Source organism: Leopardus geoffroyi, chromosome B1 (assembly GCF_018350155.1).
Source record: "Leopardus geoffroyi isolate Oge1 chromosome B1, O.geoffroyi_Oge1_pat1.0, whole genome shotgun sequence".
NCBI lineage: Eukaryota > Metazoa > Chordata > Mammalia > Carnivora > Felidae > Leopardus > Leopardus geoffroyi.
In genome coordinates this window covers 77,379,594-77,399,823 of record NC_059327.1, presented here as the reverse complement: position 1 = coordinate 77,399,823, position 20,230 = coordinate 77,379,594, and the positions used below count along the sequence as shown (strand labels likewise).

The window sequence follows — 20,230 nt, the reverse complement described above, 5'->3', positions numbered from 1 at the left end:
TTACTCAGGCCAATAAAGTTGTGTCCTCTTCCTTCAGAGCATTTATCACAGTTGTGGTATACTTTCTATATTGATATAATATTTGGAAACTGTCAATCTTCTCCAACGAGACTGTAAAGTTCAGGAGAGGAGGAACTGTGTTTATTTTTACTCACCACTGCATCTACAGAACCAACTTACTACTTACTGTGTTTTTAGGCAGTTGGCACATTAGTGATTGACAGCAGTCTTTGGAGTCAGAAACACCTGGCTTCAAATCCAATTTCCACATTTTACTAGTTCAGATAACTTTGGGATGGTTACCTACTCTCTTAAATCTTAATGTCTTCATTTTTAAAGTAGGAATAATATTAACCTAACCCAACCATACCTTAGATTAATTGTGGAGATTAAAAAATCACGCAGTAGACAAACATAGATGCTTATTTCTTCCAAGGTCCACCACCATTCAAATATACAATTTATATTTGGAAGGAAGGTGAATGATGTTTTGAATTTAATTAAAGAGACCTGTCAAAATTATTTAAGTATAACCTCTACTGTGGATCAGGTACCATAAAAGGATAAGCTCAAATAAAATGTGTTCTCTGATGCAAGAAACCCTGAAGTGTTAGTGGGATGAATAACTCACATGATATAACTTGTGGGGGTAATTAGACAATGACAATCTGTGCTGTAAATTAAAAGATAAATTAAGGACTAAGGGAAGATCCTTGCACAATTAAGAAAGAAATTCTCCCTACAGCATAGGTTGAAATCATAATATGGTTATCAAAAATGACAGTGAAACAGCACGACTCAGCAACTATAAATTCCATTCTGAGATAACCCAGGGGTCAGGCCATATGTCAAGGAAAAACATACACTCATATGCACACTCACTTCCCTCTAGTATCAATTAAATACATGCCAAATCTAGCTCTTATACATTTATGCTAAAACAACCTGATGACTTCAAGTAAGTAGCTCAGTCATCCAATGTTAATGGTCTTTTTAAATTTATCATCTCAATATTAACATAAAGATAAATATTATGAATTTATACGCCCTAACAGCCTCTTATATGTTAGATCATTGACTTCATTTTAGAAAGAGCAATGGTTATTTTAGATAATCAAACTTTCAGTAATTAAAAAGGAAGGCAATATAAAGTATGAATAATTTTATTCAGGTACCAAAATTTCCAATGAAAGGATTAATAATGAGATTTATGTTTCATATTTCATTAATATAAATAGCTTTTGTAAGTAACATTATTTACTGACTAAATTTTATTACTGTCTTTTGTTGTTTTTTTCCCTTTTTTTCACTGACTGTAATTATGCTTTCTACCTAGAAAATTTTTAACCTGCAGTCATGCTATGGCTAAGAATTCTAAAAGGTTTATTCCACATCAGAAATATAAGCACACTTCATATGATGTCCTTATTTTACACCACAGGGATGTTTGAATGAAGAGCCTGTTATAGAATAAGAAGCAAAACTCCAGATTCCCATTAGATTACTTGAAAATTGTCATTAGTGCAAACAGTACACATTTAAACTATCACCCTGGAATCCTAAATCTTAAACTCAACATAGAGATTAAATATCAGTAGAAAAATAAATATGGGTTGAGAACTAAAGTTTTGTTTTTCTTCCACAACATGGAAGAGAGTATACATGCAACAGACATCAAGAACAGGCTAACCAGAGACTGAACAGATGCAAACAGGATGCCAAGCAAAACTCAGCTTTTTGCCAAAGGTTTTCCTCAAGAGGTGAATAACATTATCCACAAGTATAAGGAAACTGCAGAATTGGTTTGGTAATGAAATACTCTTAGCCACTTTTTAACGTATGATTTAACATTTCTGTTTTCTACTGAATAGGACAGGTTTATTAATTATGTCAGAGGGAAACCCATATTTATTATTCAATGAAAAGATAACAGTATTTTAATTTACTTGAGAAGATTTTACCATACGTAAAATCGAAAACATGCATTTTTAAACTGACTTTTGATAGTGTAAGACTATTAATACAATTATAGTGTAATGCTGCAAGATTAAAATTAAATATAAAATTTTCAGGCAGGAGCACTTTGTATTATGTGATGCTAATTGCAACGTATTATAATTTAAAAAGCCATATTGTAATTTTCATAAAAGCTACGTAAGTTGGGCCACTTCATCATTGGAAGGTTAGATAGCCACATAAAGGAATTTGATTTTTAGTATATTTTCTGTTCAATAGTTCATAGGTGCATCACAGATGATTTTCAAACAACAGAAAAATGTAGCCTATCAGTAACACCTATTTTTGTCTTTGACCCACCAACAGTGATCTTCTTTTATTATTGGCACTCAGTGTTTATAAACAGAAATAAAAACTGGCTACTGTGTTTACTGTTTTTATTTTACTAGATTATTTCTAGAATTAGAAAAGCAATCAAACCAAGTCATGAAAAATACAGAAACCCTGCAAAATTGTTGTGAATTAGGCAGTAATGCACCTGACTGGTCCCCAAAGTGTCCAGAGAAACAAAAGCTTTCAGAAGTTTTCAACCATTGCTAAAAGCAGGCTCCACACTTAGCTCCGTGCATTTCAACACTGGAGCAATGCTCATATGTCGTAGACCATCCTACAAAGATACATAAATTGTCTGTATCCTTGACTGGGCACCTGTGACTTTGGAAAATTAAATTTCACATCCATTATTTATGAGGTCAGCACAAATCCCTTGACGGAATTTCAGCCTAATTAGGAAGTATTAAGAAAGGTGCGGATGTCCTAACTAGTTCACATAAATGCTCCACTGGTATAAAAAGTAGGTAACTACCTTCTGACTGAGGACAGGTCATGAATCCACAGTATTTATACCCAAGATCATCTACAGAAATTCAAATTTGTTTTCCTGTTGTAGTTTTGAGTTTTAAGTGTTCAGGACTATCTTGAAGTTTCTTCCATGCCAAAGGAAGCAGGAGGCAGGAGACCAGTTATTTTCCTTTTTTTACTCTTTGCCTTTAGGCACCTCTTCCCCCATTGACAATCATCAGTTCTTTTACTTTACTTCTCCTCATGCCTCTTTGCTCTAATTCCACCAGCTTCTATCCTGCTCCCTCTATTCACTCCTGCTTCCTGTCTATAAAATCAAGCAAACCTTAAGATTATTTTAAGTAAAACTCATTTAGGGGTGCCTCAGTGTCTCAGTCGGTTAAGCGTCTGACTCTTGGTTGCAGTTCTCTCTCTCTCCCTCTCTCTCTGCCCGTCTCCCCTTGCACTATCTCTGTCTCTCTCAAAATAAATAAGTAAATAAAAACTTTAAGCAAAATCATTTAAAACATATATTGTTTTGGGGTGCTGGGTGGCTCAGTCAGTTGGGCGGCCTATTACAACTCAGGTCATGATCTCGCAGTCTGAGTTTGAGCCCCACATCGGGCTCTGTGCTGGCAGCTCAGAGCCTGGAGCCTGCTTCCGATTCTGTGTCTCCCTCTCTCTCTGCCCCTTCCCTACTTGCTCTCTGTCTCTCTCTCTCTCTCAAAAATAATAAACATTAAAAAAAATTTTTTAAACCATATATTGTTTTGGGGTGCTTTGGTGGCTCAGTCAGTTAAGCATATGATTCTTGATTTCAGCTCAAGTCATCATCTCACTGTCTGTGAGTTTGAGCCCTACATCAAACTCTGTCAGCACAGAGCCTGCTTATGATTCTCTCTCTCCCCCTCTCTCTCTTTTTGCCCATCCCCTGCTGGCACTCTCTCTCAAAATCAATAAACATTTTTTAAAATATATGTTTTACATGTGAATATTATATATGGGTTTTAGTTTTTCTATTTTTACCAGAACACAAATGTGTCACCACAAAACTTTCATATATTTTGTTATAATACTTCATTATGGTCATTCAGTTTTAAGACTCAGTCATTCAAGAAGTATTTACTGGATCTGTCCAATATTCGGTCCATGACAGAATTTATAAGGGATCAAGGACAGGTTGGGGGGGCAGAGGAGGACCAGAAGATACTTAAACCTGGTTTCACTCCCCCTAAAATTCTTTAAAAAAAAAAGGCATAAGCATCTAAATAACATTATGCTCAAAATGTATGTTACTACTGAGGCAGGATGGCAGGCTGAGCACAAACATTTACCTTTCTCCCTTTCAAATAAGACTGAAATGAATCTACAAATGCAGAAAAGGGAATGTGATAGCAAAAAGTGAATTAGGAAGGAAAGCAGAATGGACAGTAAGTCTGAGTTGTCTACAAAGTTTAATGAATTTGGAGAAGACAGGTTACAGATGGAATTATTGGTGTGACAATACGTATGAAGACAAAACATGGAACAGCAGATGACGGCTGTACAGAAGGCAGGTCTATTTTGCCTGAGAGGTCCCAGAAAGGTTCTAACAACACAACCTGCAGGCATGGAAAGCAAAAATAGGTTGTACAGCAATACTGAGGGTATTAAAGGGCTAACTACTGAACAGCTGGCTAAGTCCTTCCCACTTTCACTTTCAGACAACTGGCAGAAATACCACATAATGCAGCCTATCCCTAAAGAATTTAGATATTTTTCCTTGGAAGGCTTACACTCCAAAGGAAAGCATCAGACTGTCTGTTACACAGTACACATCTATCTACCAGTCAACATGCCTACTCAAGTATACGTAGTTTTTACTCAGGGGGACATAGCAATATATAATGGCATAGGAAAGCTACACCAGCGAGTTATGCTAATAAAACTTCCCAATTAACAAGTAAAAATGATCAACCATGACATTTGAAGAAAATAAATAGCACAAGACTAGTCTAAGAAATATTGCATCCATATAATGAAAATAGATTTCTATGAGGGGAAAAAGGAGTAAATTAGAGAATAAGATTTTTTTAAATTTTTTTAACGTTTATTTATTATTGAAAGACAGAGAGAGACAGAGTGTGAGCAGGGGAGGGGCAGAAAGAGAGGGAGACACAGAATCTGAAGCAGGCTCTAGGCTCTGAGCTGTCAGCACAGAGCCCGACGCGGGGCTCGAACTCACAAACTGCGAGATCATGACCTGTGCCGAAGTCCGACTCTTAACCGACTGAGCCACCCAGGTGCCCTGAGAATAAGATTTTAAGGGAAATTAAAAATATAATTACTGAAATATAGTATGTGTGCCAACTATACTCAAAATGTTTTAAAAAACATAATTATTGAAATTAAATTTCAATGAAAGAACTATAATATAAAGTCAAGAAAACCATGGAGTAAAAAGAAAAAGATAATAAAATGGTAAGATAGAAATACAGATGTGTAGATATTTCAAATTTTATTGTACTTTAATAAACAATATACAAGATATAATTTTTTTATGATTACAAAACCTGCAAAGAGACAAGAAATTCACAAGCAAGAGAATACATACACATTTTCCTTGATGGGGTTACATCCCAATAAGCCCAATATATGCTGGAAATATCCTAAATCAATAATGCATTTAATACACCTAACCTACCAAATACAGTATCTCAGCCTAGCCTACTTTAAACACGCTCAGAACACTTAAATTAGCCTATAGTTGGGCAAAATCATCTAACACAAAGCCTATTTAATAATAAAGTGTCTGGGGCACCTGGGTGGCTCTGTCGGTTAAGCGTCCGACTTCAGCTCAGGTCATGATCTCGCTGCATGTGAGTTCGAGCCCCATGTCATACTCTGTGCTGGCAGCTCGGAGCCTGGAGCCTGCTTTAGATTCTGTGTCTTCCTCTCTCTGCCTCTTCTGCTCGCTCTCTCCCTCTCTCTCTCTCTCTCTCTCTTTTCCTCTCTGAAAAATAAGTAATAAGGGGCACCTGGGTGGCTCAGTCAGCTGAGCGTCCGACCTCAGCTCAGGTCATGATCTTACAGTCCAGGAGTTCGAGCCCCGCGTCAGGCTCTGTGCTGACAGCTCAGAGCCTGGAGCCTGCTTCAGATTCTGTGTCTCCCTCTCTCTCTGCTCCTCCCCTGCTCATGCTCTGTCTCTCTCTGTCTCAAAAATAAATAAAAACATTAAAATTTTTTTAAAATAATAAACATTAAAATAATAATAATAATAAAGTGTCAAATATCTCATGTAATTTATTGAATACTATACTGAAAGAAATAGAATGGTTGTGTGGGTACTCAATCCACACAGTGGGTTGACTGACTCTCAATCTTGGCTCAGGTCATGATCTCATGGTTCATGAGATCAAGACCTGCATCAGACTCTGAACTGACAATGTAAAACCTGCTTTGGAAATTTCTCTCTCCCTCTCTCTCTCTGCCCCTCACCCACTCATGTGTGTGCTCTCTCTCTCAACCTCACTCTCTTTCTCAAAATAAACATTTAAAAAAAAAAAAAAAGAATGGTTGTAAGTGTATTGATAAGTTTATCCTTGTGATCATGTGGCTGACTTGGAGTTGTCACTGCCCAGAATCATGACAGAGTATCATATTGCATATTGCTAGCTCAGGGAAAGATCAAAATTCAAAATCCAAAGTATGGTTTCCACTGAATGTATATGGCTTTTGCATCATCATAAAGTTAAAAAGAAACTGTAAGTCGAACCATTAGAAGTCAGAAACCGTCTATATCCAACACAAGCAAGATACCATGATTGAAAAATGGGGTATTCAGGAGATAAATGGAAACTCTATAAAAGAACTAAAGGTAAATTCTAAAACTGAAAAATACAATATTTGAATTTTAAAAATTCTTTCAATGAACTTAACTTCTAGACTGCACAATGCAGAAGAAAGAGTACTACACTTGAGAGTTCAGAAGTGATAAAGAATATATGGATAACATTTTAATTATTTTAAACATCACTTTCTACTATAGTTACTATTACACATTCAGCTTTAGCTTCTGACCTTTCAGATTTGATTTTGCCCAACTGCTATGAATGACATCATTGGTTTCTTCATAGGTAATATATTTGTAATTGAGATAAAAACTCAAAAGTGGTAGGTGGTATCTGGAGTCTAGTATAGCTGTCAGCTTCCCATTGGTGTGACTAACCAAGGAAATAAATCAGCTTTCTTTTTTTTGTTTGTTTATTTTTGAGAGACAGAGCAAGAGAGAGACAGAGTATAAGTGGGGGAGGGGCAGAGAGAGAAAGACACAGAATCTGAAGCAGGCTCCAAGCTCTGTGTCAGCACAGAGCCTGGAGCTGTGAGATTGTGGCCTGAGCCCAAGTCAGGTGCTTAACAGACTGAGCCACCCAGGCAACCCTAAATTCACTTGCTTTTCTATTCACATATGCTATTCCATAAGAACAAGCCCAATAATTCCTAAAATAGATTATATTTCAAATGCTTGACAATTTAGAGCAAACGTAAAAAAAAAAAAAAAAAAAAAAAGAAAGAAAAGAAAAAAGAAACACTAAACTAAAAGAAATTTAGTTTAAACTAAAATATTTTTCAAACCTACCAAGGATACAACCACATTGCATTGTCCCTGCCACATAGCAAAACACAAAGAAAAAAATACATCTCTGAGTTATTTCCTTCAATCAGAGTTGCTGAATTGATCTACTGAATAATTCTGATATCTCTGCTTTGCTTTTGACAATAATTAGTTTCATAACCCTGATTATTTATTCCCTTAAGTTTAAAATAAAAATAGTTTATTTAAATTGCTTTCCTCTAGTTAATGGATGTTTAATGAATAATGTTTAATTGAATTAAACATTTGTTTGCTTAAATATTAAACATTTAATGAATAAGACAGAATAAGCACCATATATGTTTTATGGCATCTTTCTGATAATAGCTTTGTAAGGGTCTATATTCTCTTTCCCAAAATATTAAAATATACATAACACAAAGCATAACACAAATTCCAAGCAAAAATACAAAGCCATTTCTCCAAAGTAAGCAATAGTATTAACTAAAAGTCCTTTATTATAGAAAATGAACTCACCTACAATATTTCCAAGTTCAAACTTTGTCATTTTCCCATTTCTCTTTCTCTGTTCATCTTCTAGGGCTTGGGGCTCACCTTCCCAATCCTAGACATACCATACCTTCTTGTTGGTCTTTAGATGTCAAGTGAGCCCACCTTAGTACCCTCTGCTAAGGTTTGCCTTACACTGAAGAACCACAGGGACAAAATTACTTCCTTCTTCTCTCTTTCTGACCCCCTCAAAATGTCCATTAACTAGAGAAAAGCAACTTAATTAAACTAAGCCACACTGGATTCTGAATGATTGATTAATAGACTACTTGACCCTCCCTGGGACATTTTTATTTTTAAAAAGGGAGACTGTAATCTAAGTGAATCAGTAATGGACAGAACTTGACACAGTTCAAAAAAGTAGGGGGAAATATATAGGCTTATTCCAGGAAAATATGTTTTGATAGAAGAGCCTTCCGAGGGTCTCTTAAATTATCCCTGTTGGTGGCCACCTAACTCAGCCTCAGTTCCTGACTAGGAGAATAAAGCATTGACTGAAATGCCCTTTTCCAGTTTTATAAGTGAGCAGCAAAGTATTCTCAAAGGGAAGACATTTGACTTTGAAACAGACTTCAGAAGTTGAAGTATGGTTTATTACTCCTCCGGGTGAACTGAGAAATATAAATGCTTCTTTTAACTTGGAGTCAAAATCCCAAGAGCCATCCTTAAACACCAAATATCACTATGACAAAGGTCAAATCCTCTGTCATGTGGAAATGACCCTACAGATACTCTTTTTAGATTAATCACATGTTTTTTTAACTTTTAATTGGAGGATGAGAGTGAGCACCAGAAATATGTGATATAACCACATATTATGGAGACACAAACGAGAATATAATAGCAGAGGAACCTCTACAAACTTCAAGGTAAAGTTCAGCCTCTCACCTCATCAATCCTACCTTCTAGATCATCTACACATACACACACACACACACACACACACACACACATTCAGTGATGGTAAAAAGCCCTATTTCCCAAATATTATTTATAGAGTATCCTCTTAAAATTTAGCTAAGTATCACCTAAAAACTTTGGAATAACACTGATAATAAAACTGCTAACATGTCTTTATTGTTAACAAAATAGGTTAGAAGTAATTACAACACCCTTTTTGCTTTAACAGTATTTTTTTTCCTGCTTTAACCCTGGTATAAAATACAAAGAGAAGAAACTGTTTACTTCTTGCCTCCAGTTTCATCTACGTAAACTGAAGCTGATCTGCCACTGTAGCTAATTATAAATCTTGCCCTCCCCTACAACAAGATGACCACACAGACCTCTGTGGTCATGACAAAAGTCATTAGCATTTTACTTTGTTGTAACAGTTGTAAAAATCAACAATTTGACCCTTATTATGAGTCAACTGCATTAGCATCTCAAGGATCTCTTCTGCAGAAATGTCAGGCTATACCTATACCTATTCTTTGGTGAATTTTTTCCCTGCATTAAAATATCCACTTAGCCCCTGGTGAACTTTTTCACTGCATAAAAACATTATACTTTGCCTTAATTTTCAAAATTCACTTGGTTGGTTGAATAGAAAACTACCATACAAGAAAGACATAGTTGCAATATCTATCCCCCAAACAAGAAAAGTTTAATTGATATTTTTCCTTTTAGCTCTAAAAGTAAATTCCACTTCATGGCTAAGTAAACCTTCTACACCAAAATGTGCACCATTAATTTAAAATCTGCCTTCTGAAAACTTCTCATCAGAGGTACATTTTGAATAGGATACCCCAGGGCAAAAGAGCATATTTAACAAATGTCTAATTTGGCCTATTTTTTAAAGACATGAACCCACAGGAAGGGGAAGAATAGGAGAGAAAACAATAGCAGCTAAGTTTTGGAAGGCAGAGAGCAGATACACACCCAGACCCAAGAAAGTTCAATCTTAAGGGGTCAGTGAGAAAAGCCAAGAACTAATAGTTACACAACAGATTCTCCACAATGTTCAGCAAATGTTAGTACCAGTTTCTCTACAACTGAGGATAAAGTGGGGTAGGCAGGTGGAAACCTAAAATAAGTAGGATTTGATAAAGGCTATTTGAAAAGTAGTTAGACATCTATATGTCTTCCCCTATTTCACTTTCCTGAGTAATGACCCTCACCCCTGCCCACTTCCCCCTCTACCACTCCCACTGAGGTCTAGAAAGAGTAAAACAGAAAGTCTTTAAATCAGGGGAATCCCAAGCAACTGAGGACATGGGAACCTTACTCAAAACAAGAGATTGAGTAACTGTGCATACAGGATACAAGGTGCTGAGACATATTCCTTCCACCCCCATACCCTCTTTTTTTGGTGCCAGAAGACTGATAGCTAGAACTTCCTCCAGAAAGGAGATTAGAATGCATTTCTCTAGGGAGGTTGATCAACCCAATCAATGGCCTATCTCCCACAGTAAAGCTTAAATTTGACATTGCTAAAATGCTCGGAGCTTCCAAAAAGCTTTTCAGCCCCCATTTAGGGAAGACAGCCCAAAACAAACATCTTATTTAAGAAGCAACTTGTATGACACAGAGGCTATTCAGGGAGGAAAAAAAAAATTTTTTTAGAGGAAAAAAAAAAAACTTTTTAAAAAAATCAGAGCAGTAAGTCAAAATATCTCATCCATGATCAAAAGACTAAAATATCACAAATAAGAAATATTCAAAGAACAGCCATAAAAGGAACTATTAGAAACTAAAAAGCAGGATTTCAAAATCAGTATAAGGGTTAGGAGATAAAATTGAAGCAATCACCCAGGATCAAAAGGATAAAAAGATGTGAAAAAGAGAGAGAGAAAGAAAGAGAGAGAGAGGAAAGATACAAAAGGTAGGAGACTAGTCTAGGAAGTCAACAACTATAAAGCAGGATTTCCAGGAAGACAAAACAGAGGAGAGAAAATCATCAATAAAGTAACTCAAGAATTTTTCATCTCTTCAACCAGAACGACTGAAGTTTGAGAAAGAATTGAGCTGGGTGCCCTTTAGTGCTGTTTCTCCATGTTTAATTTTGTGAAGAAAACAAATCCAAATACCATCAAATATCTAAGCCAAATAGAACATTCTTCACTTAAAGTATTAGAATCTTATTTGATTCATCTCTATCCCGAGCTGGAGCAAACTGATCCATCTCTAAATAAGGAATACCATTAAAGAACTCTCATTGGTTAGTCCTCAATAATGTTCTTCTCTCCCTAGAAAAACAAAGAAACCAGCAGGTGGCAAAATTATTATTCCAGAGTCTTTAGCACAGATTGCTTGTTGGATTTTCTCATAATCTGACAAGTACGAAATCTGCTCTGACCCATTTAGAACCCCAAAGCTTCATTACAAACCTCCCCAGAACTGGAAATCTGCAATTCATTAGGAACATGCTGGGATCCAGGGCTTCATGAAGGAGTTGCCTAAATTGGAGAAGGCAGTTGAAAAGAGTCTTCTGAATTCTTTCACATTTCTAAAAATAAGCAGGAGACTCTCTGGATAAGCTTAAGATACAGAAAATCAAACAGAGCTTAGGTCCTAGGTTCTTTAATGCTCATCAGAATAAAACCTTTACACACTACCCAAACTTCTCAAATACAGAGAATTAGGTTTAAAAATTGCAAGACATTCCAAGAGGAAATACTGAAGAGCAAATTTCCATCAGATACTGATCAAGGAACTTCACTCCAAAATAGTTTATGTTGATATTTCCATATCATAAATCATATTAGAAGCTTGTAACTTCCACCCCTTGAAAACATATAATTGGCTATGCTGTACTGGAAACAGCTCTAGAAAATGATCATCTCATCACTAGAATTGTATTAACAACCTGTTTGGAAAGAACCACCCAGTTTCTATATCAAGTTAATTGTCTTAAGTCTACAGAGTAATTACTAAAGATGAACAAGGTAATGTTTTTACACTTTATCACTTCAAAAGTATAAACATAGTATTTTTAGTATGTTTTAGAATTCAATGATAACTTTTTTCATAACAAATCACAAATATCCACCAGGTGTCCAGAATAGTTACTAGTTATTCTAATAATCACTTATTCACCTCTGTTCCACCTCACATAGGAACAGCTGAGAATGATTTCTCTGACCTACGTCTTTGGTCTATCATTAGCATTTGAACAAATGGACAGAGACTATCAATAGTAAAAAAAAATAAATGTATAATGCTCACATAGAGCCTACATATTACCACTTTCAAATCTGAATCACATTATTACAGTTAAAATCTGAGATTTTTCTCATGCCCCATTCAATACACATCTTTCAAGAAATTAAATATGTCTGCATAGGAGTACACAAAAAATCTTATCTAAATAACATGGATTGTTTAGTGATGGGACTGACTTTTGGAGGAAAGCAACAAAAACAATGGAAGTGTCCTACTCTTTGAGACTGGCATAATTTTTTCTCAAAGAAGTGTTGGTCTCTGTTGACAACAGTTGTAATAGTTCAGCATTATGTACTGAATACTAAATGTATTTAATTTGGCAAAATTATTCAACTTTTAAGTGAAAAAAATTAAGTATCTCAAATAAGTGAGTCAACTCACAAAGTTACAATTATATAGTTTATAATTGGGTTAGCATGAAGTTGCAATACTATGTAAAATCAGACACTGGCCCGAGGCCTTAATTGTCTTTACACACAATGTGGTAAATTAGTAACCTCCACTAAGAATTCTTCCTTCTGAGGCCTACAGAAGGGAAGGCTTTCCATTCTATAAGGCTCAAAACTCTGAGAGCTAACAGACAACATGTTTCCATCTTATAAAACAGCAAACATTGTTGACTATATATCTTAACATCTCTAAACAAAAAACTTTATCAATATAATTTTGTCAAATCCTACAATAAAACGTGTTTCTCTGGATAAACTTTGTGACAAAAAAAAAAACTGCTTTTAAACGCTTTTTTAAAAAAACAGATAATGAATACTACTTAACCCAATCGATACTGCTTAACTACTTACCTCTTGCCTTAGCTCCAATGAAACTTCTAGAAACAAATTCACTGCCCCAAAGTTATAATGAGCTCAGCAGCTTGATAGTACCTAATCCCTGTATTCTTCCTTTATTCTTTTTTTAATCTATAATTATCCACCTTTAAAATTTTTGTTTAAAATTTTTAAAACCAATTCCAAATAAGTCATAAATAATTGAATTCGTTTTCTAGACCCCTGACAACCCTGTGATTATTTCCTACTTCTCACATATATCTGCCTTCATTAGACACCCAAAGAATTCTAGATGATACAGAATCTACTAGATGATAATTGGCTGTTACTATAGAACTACTTATAACAAGGTGAGCCTTTCTATTCCAGGCAAGAATTCAGGCTAACCTCCTTTGTGGAGAATACCAAATCTGACCACAGAAAACAGTAAAATACCTCACAAAAGGAAGAATCCACTTCCAGCATGTAAGATTTAGAAGAATCAATAAAAGTTGACTGAAAGATGAACATTTCTTATTTTTCATTTCTTAAAGTATTTATCATGTAAGTATAAAGTTACAATTATCCATGATGATTAAAACTTCAGTATTTATAAATGTCAAATACTAAATTACATCAAAAAACTTGATCATTCTCAATGTTCTAGTCAAATGCAACATCAAACGCAAAACTATCAAATGTTGCACAGTTGCCAGATCTAGAATATTGAAATAACACTGAAATTATCTCTCACTGGCTTAAACTTATAAGAGTTAGCTCAGCCTGACTGCGCTTAATAGCAAATGGTTTAAATACTATGATTTGCATCTTATTTTCATACACACACTGATGGATTCGAGATAGATACCTTCTCATGGGTCATTCTTCTCTCCTGCAGCATGAACATCCATCAGTGGTCCTCAGTCAAGGGTGATTTTTACCCCCAGGGTGAGAGAACATTTAGCAATGGCTGGAGACAATTTCAGTTATTACAACTGAGTGTAGTGCCACCAGCATCTAGATAACTACAATGCCCAGAACAACTCCCCTGCCACCCACAATTACCCTGCCCAAAATGACTATTCTGTGGAAGCTGAGAAACCCAGCTACAAGGACTAACACTCAAAATCTCCTATTAGGTGCTAGGCCTCAGCTTGCAATAAAAACCTCAGATGCTATGCCTCAACCTGTAATAAGGAAGGAGAAAAGAGAACTCAGGCTGGGATATAATTCCTTATATGGTCAATTTAACTCTGAAATGTATTCTACGTTTCAGCACTCAAAGACTATATCATTAAGTTCTCATTCTAGTCACTAATCCTTTCATTCAGTCAAGAATCTTCTTTATGCCTTTCCAGACCAATGCTAGAAGATTCCTCTGTATAATTAAAATTAAGTATAATTTTTAATAAAAGCTCACAGAGAAGCTTAAGTAGAATACATTTTACCAATCACTAGTTCTTCAATGTCCTCCCTTTAAAACATTTAACTTTTAACCTCCAAAAGAAGTTGATTGTTCATCTATAATTTTCATGTTTTTATTATAGTTCTGACAGTTCTTAGAAACTCCAGCATTGATCACAAAGAGAGATGCTCTAAAATGCAAATCAAATGTGCTCACTATATTAAAAACTGAATAGTACCACAATCAAAATAACAGAAGTTGAAGTCCTCCAATCAGATGCTTTCTATAACATATGAAATACTAGACAAATTTAAGCTTTGCCTCAAATTTATATGCTTCCAAGCTATTCAAATATAAAACAAGCACTAACAAATGGGCAACCTTGTCCACTGCAAGGCTAATAAATCAAAATCACCAAGGTAAGTTAACTGCATTTCCAGTGGATGCAGATTTATCATCAGAGACCTGATAATCATGCAACCACTAGAAAAAGCAATGTGTTTTCCATGACCTTGGTCATAATTCACCAACAACACTGACTTGTAACTTTTCACTATTATGTCACAGTGGGCACACTCTAAAAAAGATTTCAGAATTTTTGGACTTCTGAATGAAGAACATGCATGTTTCCATCTGATTTTTTTTTTTTACATTAGAACTCAGTATAGAAACTATAAACACCTGATACTTGAAAAATAGAACAGTGGATAAAAAAAAAAATGGAAGAAAAGCAGGACTTAAATGCCTTGGAATTTTTCTGAAAATGAAAAGCTAAATAGAAGTTTGAGTTGGTCCAAATGCAGAAGCCTCCAAACTTGCACATTTCAGCAATTACTATATCTCTTATATCTGGTCATTTCTTTTAGTTGACTTCCTCACACCCAACTGGTAATAAAGCAAGCAGGAATGTCACCAAGGTTGAAATAAAGACAGAAAAGTTCCCAAGCATTCCATTCTATAAGTAGTTTTATTTTGATCTCCACTAGTGGAGAAAGGCCTAGCTGCCACAAATGTTTCCAAGATGGAAAAAGTGGTTAAGAGATGCTGATATCTTTCTAGGCTTTTCAGAGATTAATCAAAAGTATAGCAAATCCCTTCAAGAACACAAGATGGAGGAAACAGGGAATAAGGTGCTACCACAATGGGCAACAAGTCAAGCTAATATATTTACGAAACTTTCCCCTTGGCTTCCAAGCTTAGAATAATGGAGAACAGAAATGATGAGGTTTTTTTAAATATTTAAACAGAGGGGTTTTGTTTTGTTTTGTTTTGTTTTGTTTGTCTTAGGACAATAGACCAAACATCCAGAGGATAAAATAGTGAAGAAGCACACTATTTGAAGAATTACTTAAAACTGAAAACCTGGGGGCACCTGAGTAGCTCAGTCAGTTAAGCACTGACTCTTGATTTCAGCTCAGGTCCTAATCTCATGGTTTGCGAGATCTGTGAGTAGCACAGAGCCCACTTCGGATTCTCTCTCTCCCTCTCTCTCTGACCTTCCCCACTTGTGTGCTTTCTATCTTTCTCTCTCTCTCCCTCCCTCCCTTTATCTCTCTCAAAAATAAATAAATATACTTTAAAAAAAAACTGAAAGCCTGAATTGGAATCCTGACTGGAATTCTTGGATGTAAAACTTTAGGCTAGCTTGTAATCACTCACAGCCTCTGGGTTTTGCTGTTATTTTTTTGTTTTGTTTGTTTCAATTTTCAGTTGGGTTTTGGTTTTAAGCTATAAAATAGAGTTTATAAAATCTAACTTCCAGAAAGATTATATGAGCCAATATATGTAAACAGTCGGAAACATATATGAGAAAGTGTATGGTGTTATTAACTGTCTGACAAAGTCAAAGTTATTATTATGGATTTCTATGTCAGAAGAGAAAGAACAAAGACAAAAGGTGGGCAGAAGCCAGCATATTGGGTGCCACACACCTTTCTGGCCCTGAGTTTGATGAAATTCCAGAGAACAACCACTATAGACCTTTTCTGATTGCTGGGTGGGAAATGAGTCCATTGGAAAAGTCAAGATTCTAACACTAGCAGCTAATATGCCAGACACAATAATCCAATTAAGGTGGTTCTATAATTATCTATTAGTATTCTCATTTTATAGCTGCAGGAACTAAAGGTCAAAGAAATTTAAGAATTTACACAGGTTACAGGCAGAAAATTGGAGGCATGGAACCTAGAGATGTACTAGAAACAAAAGCAAGCCCAAGAGTAAGCATCAATGGGCACAGAGTGAGTTCTATCCATAATGAGTCCTGAATGCTGGCTTCCCGTCAAGGTATCCCTTAAGAGCTTGCAAGCCAGGGTTAACTATTCTTACAGACACATCTTCCCTTTAGCACCTTACCTTTCCTTACTGGGCTATTATCCGGTTTTCCAAGCAGAGGTTTGGGAGAGGACCAAAGTTTCAGCAAGGAAGCAAATATGAACAGCAGGACTGGGTTCTAGGAAAGTCAAACTTGAATGAGTGGGATGGCCAAAGCACATATATAACACCAACACAACATCATAGATGGTTTTTGGTTTTGTTTTTTTTTTCCCATACAATATCTGGGAGTGTAAAGAATTAAAACTGAAGAAGCCAATTTTGACATTAGCAGGGAGTACAAACACAAGGTCTGGAAACAGCAGACAAAGCACAGAAATTAGGAACTAAATATGCTCAGGTATGAATTAGAAAACCAAAGGCAAAAGCAGAAAGTGAAAGCATCCAGAAACTTTGCCCTGAACAGGGGGATTCAGACATATTGAGGAGTGGAGAGGAGTCAACACCTCAGAGGCCAACTCTCAACGAGTGGGTAAAGGAAGCCCATGGATTCTGCTCTAGTCTCCTGTTCTTAGGGCAGAGAATTCTGAGAAACACTCTGCACACTTCTCAGAGGTTCAGATAGAACAGTGCCCTCACTGCCTATAGCAGCAACCTTAATAACACATCCTTACATTGTTGTTGTTGTTTTTCTCTTTCTCTGCCTCACTGTCTCCACTCACATTCTACAGTGTCCCTAATAAGGTAAGAAATTTGTGTCTAGATGTCCCCTGAGACCATAATTTCTGCTTGCAAGGCAAGTTTTTTATGAGACAATTAACTCCTACTTTGCCAAATACCCCCATTCCTTGGTAGGGTAGCCCGGTAGGGTCTGCAGAAAGTTAGCAAGAAAGGAAAGAAAACCCCCACGATCATCTACCCTGTTCCAGAGGAAGGCACACTGCTCTGCATGACTCAGTATCACTGTAAATGACATCAAAGTCCAGGCCCAATATGGTCAGTGTACATATACTACTTAGCATTGGGTTGACTAGCAGATAAAAAAGAGGGAATCATTTTGGCTTCTTTTGTAATCCTCCAATTTCTGTATTATGGCAATAAAATAGAACATGGAGTTCTTTTCTATTGCTCTAACAAAGAATCTTTCCTGGAGAAGGAAGGCCTTCTCAAAATTGGCAAGCCCTCGGACAGGCAATTCTATTGGGACAAATTTGGGGGAGACTGGCACAATACAGGCATTGGAGTGGAAGGAGGAAAACAGACACAGAGCTCTATGGGTCTGATGACCAAGTTCTGTCCTCAGGATCACTGCAAATGCCATCAGAGTCCAGGCCTAATGCCTCCCAGTTTGCACAAAGTCAAGATGGAGAGAATGCACCAGGATAAGAGTCCTATCAGAAGGCTTCCTCTGGTCTTGCCTCACCTTGGCCTCCTGCTGAGTGGCCTGTAGACTCTCCTCTAGGCACACGAAGCACCCCTACGTGCTATTCCACAGCAGTGGCAGACTTGACAGAAGGGACAGGAGATGGACAGACTGTCAGTTCCAGGAGAACTCTACCTCCTTAAAATTGTCCAGCCAGAGGATTCCCTCACAGTCTGAACCCTGGTATCGGGATTCTAGAAGAGAATATAGGCATCTATGGCACCTATGATTTCCTAAGTATACATTTTGTTTGTTTATACCTGCTGCAAAGATATTCCATTTGTATCTTTATAAATTTCCTCAAATGCAATGAAGTATTTATTATCAAATTTTTAAGCATTTTAAACCATGTTTATCAGGTGCTTTATTATATTTGAGGTAATTTATAAAGGTATATATATGGTAAAAGGACAAAAATGAGAGGAAATCAGGGCAGGGGGTTAAATGGAAGACAATAAGACAAAACAAATGTAATAGATAAACCACCAACTAGCCTAATATTTTTAAGGGAGGAAAGGAATATCCACAAAATTAAGGATGAGTAATAATAATAATACAAACATTTATAGAGTGTTTATAAATGCTAGTCACTGTTCTAAGCACTTCTCACATATATTGCCTCATTTTTTCCTCACCACAATCCAATGAGGTAGGAACCACTTCTTTCTCCATTTCATAGTTGGAGAGGCAGGAGAAATAATGTCATTTACCCAAGGTCACACAGCTTGTTAACAGTGAAGCTAGGATTCAAGTCCAGGCAGTGTGGCCCCTAAGTCCACACTCTCACGTATTAACATGCTGTCTGCTGACCCAGGAAGGGAAGGAACTAGAAACACAAAGATTTTGAAAAGAATGTAAGAGACTACTTTGAACAATATCATGCTAAAAATTTGAAAACCTGGGGATATTCTTATAGGAAAATGCATGCTACTAAAATTGATCTCATAAAGGAGAGGGAAAAGAAAACACTAAACTAAAACCATGGGGGAAAAAATGAGGAAGTTGTCGCAGAGCTGGCCTCAAAAAACTGCCAGATCAGTGCTTTCTTATATTAATTAGTTCAATATAATTAAGATATCATTTTAAAAATTCCAGAGCATAGAAGAAAAAAAAAGAAAAAAGGTACGTAAGTTTATTTTCTGAGTCAGGCATACATTAGTATCAAAACCTGGTCAGTTTTGTTTAGGAATGTAAATGCAGGCCTCCTATATAAAATATTAAAAATTCATATCCAGTGGCTTACTTACAAATAACATCAAAAACATGCAGTCTTTATACTAAGAGTGCAAGAAAAGCTCAACAGTAGGCTATCTATTGATAAAAATTGATACATTGTGAGACTAAGTAAGAACAACAATTGGGTCATTTCAACAGATCCTGAAAAATGCATTTGAAAAAAAACTGACACCCACAATGATATATTATTTAAAGCCTTTAGTAAACTAAAGATAGAAATTCCTTCAACAGTATCAAAACATTTTTAAATAAACACAACAACAAATATCCTTAATGATAAGACTCATTCTCATAGGAAATGGAAGTTATGACATCTTCCCTTATTCTACTGTAATCATATATATTAGTGGAGAAGAGAAAATCCAGATATATCTACACACAGTGGGGAACTAAGTAGAAGATAAAAGGCTGATTTCAAGTAAGTGGGAAAGAATGAATTATAAAACAAATATAATTGGGACAATTACCCTCTATTTAGTAAAAAAAAGTAATACTACTTTATACCACAATACACAAAAATAAATTCCAGAAGCAGTAAGTTTTATCTGTAAAATCCAATAGAATATTTTTGAAACTACAATATTGGGGTGCCTGGCTGGCTCAGTTGGTGGAGCATGTCACTCTTGATCTCAGGGTTGTGGGTCCAGGCCCCACATTGAGTTTAGAGATTACTTAAAAATAAAATCTTTAAAAAAAATTTTTATAAAAACTATAATATTTTTTATCTTGAGACTGTTCTTTATAAGCACAAACTGAAACTGAGAAATCATAAGGGAAAATATTAAAAGATTTTACATGTAAAAACTATAATTTCTGTTCAAGAAAAAATAGCATAAACAAAATTCAAAGTCAAATAGAAGTTATTGGGAAAAATATTTGTAGTAGACATGACAAGGGGTTAATATCTTTAATCAACAGTGTACATTTAAATCAATTTAAAAATATGAACACTATAGTTTTTAAAAATTAAAAGACATAGAGACAATTCATACAAGAAAAGCAAATGACCAATAACTGTAAGAAATTTG

The 20,230-nt window shown here is 35.8% G+C and overlaps 1 protein-coding gene across 2 annotated transcripts in view; it reads right to left on the bottom strand.

Moving 5' to 3' along the window:
- The window catches only part of IQCM (IQ motif containing M), a 468,312-nt gene extending 455,167 nt beyond the window's left edge, over positions 1-13,145 (bottom strand). For both annotated transcript variants that reach the window (XM_045466083.1, XM_045466099.1), the window contains exon 1: positions 12,901-13,145. The gene's annotated coding sequence lies outside the window, so the exon portion shown is untranslated. The remainder of the gene's footprint in view (positions 1-12,900) is intronic.
- Positions 13,146-20,230: the final 7,085 nt, after the last annotated feature.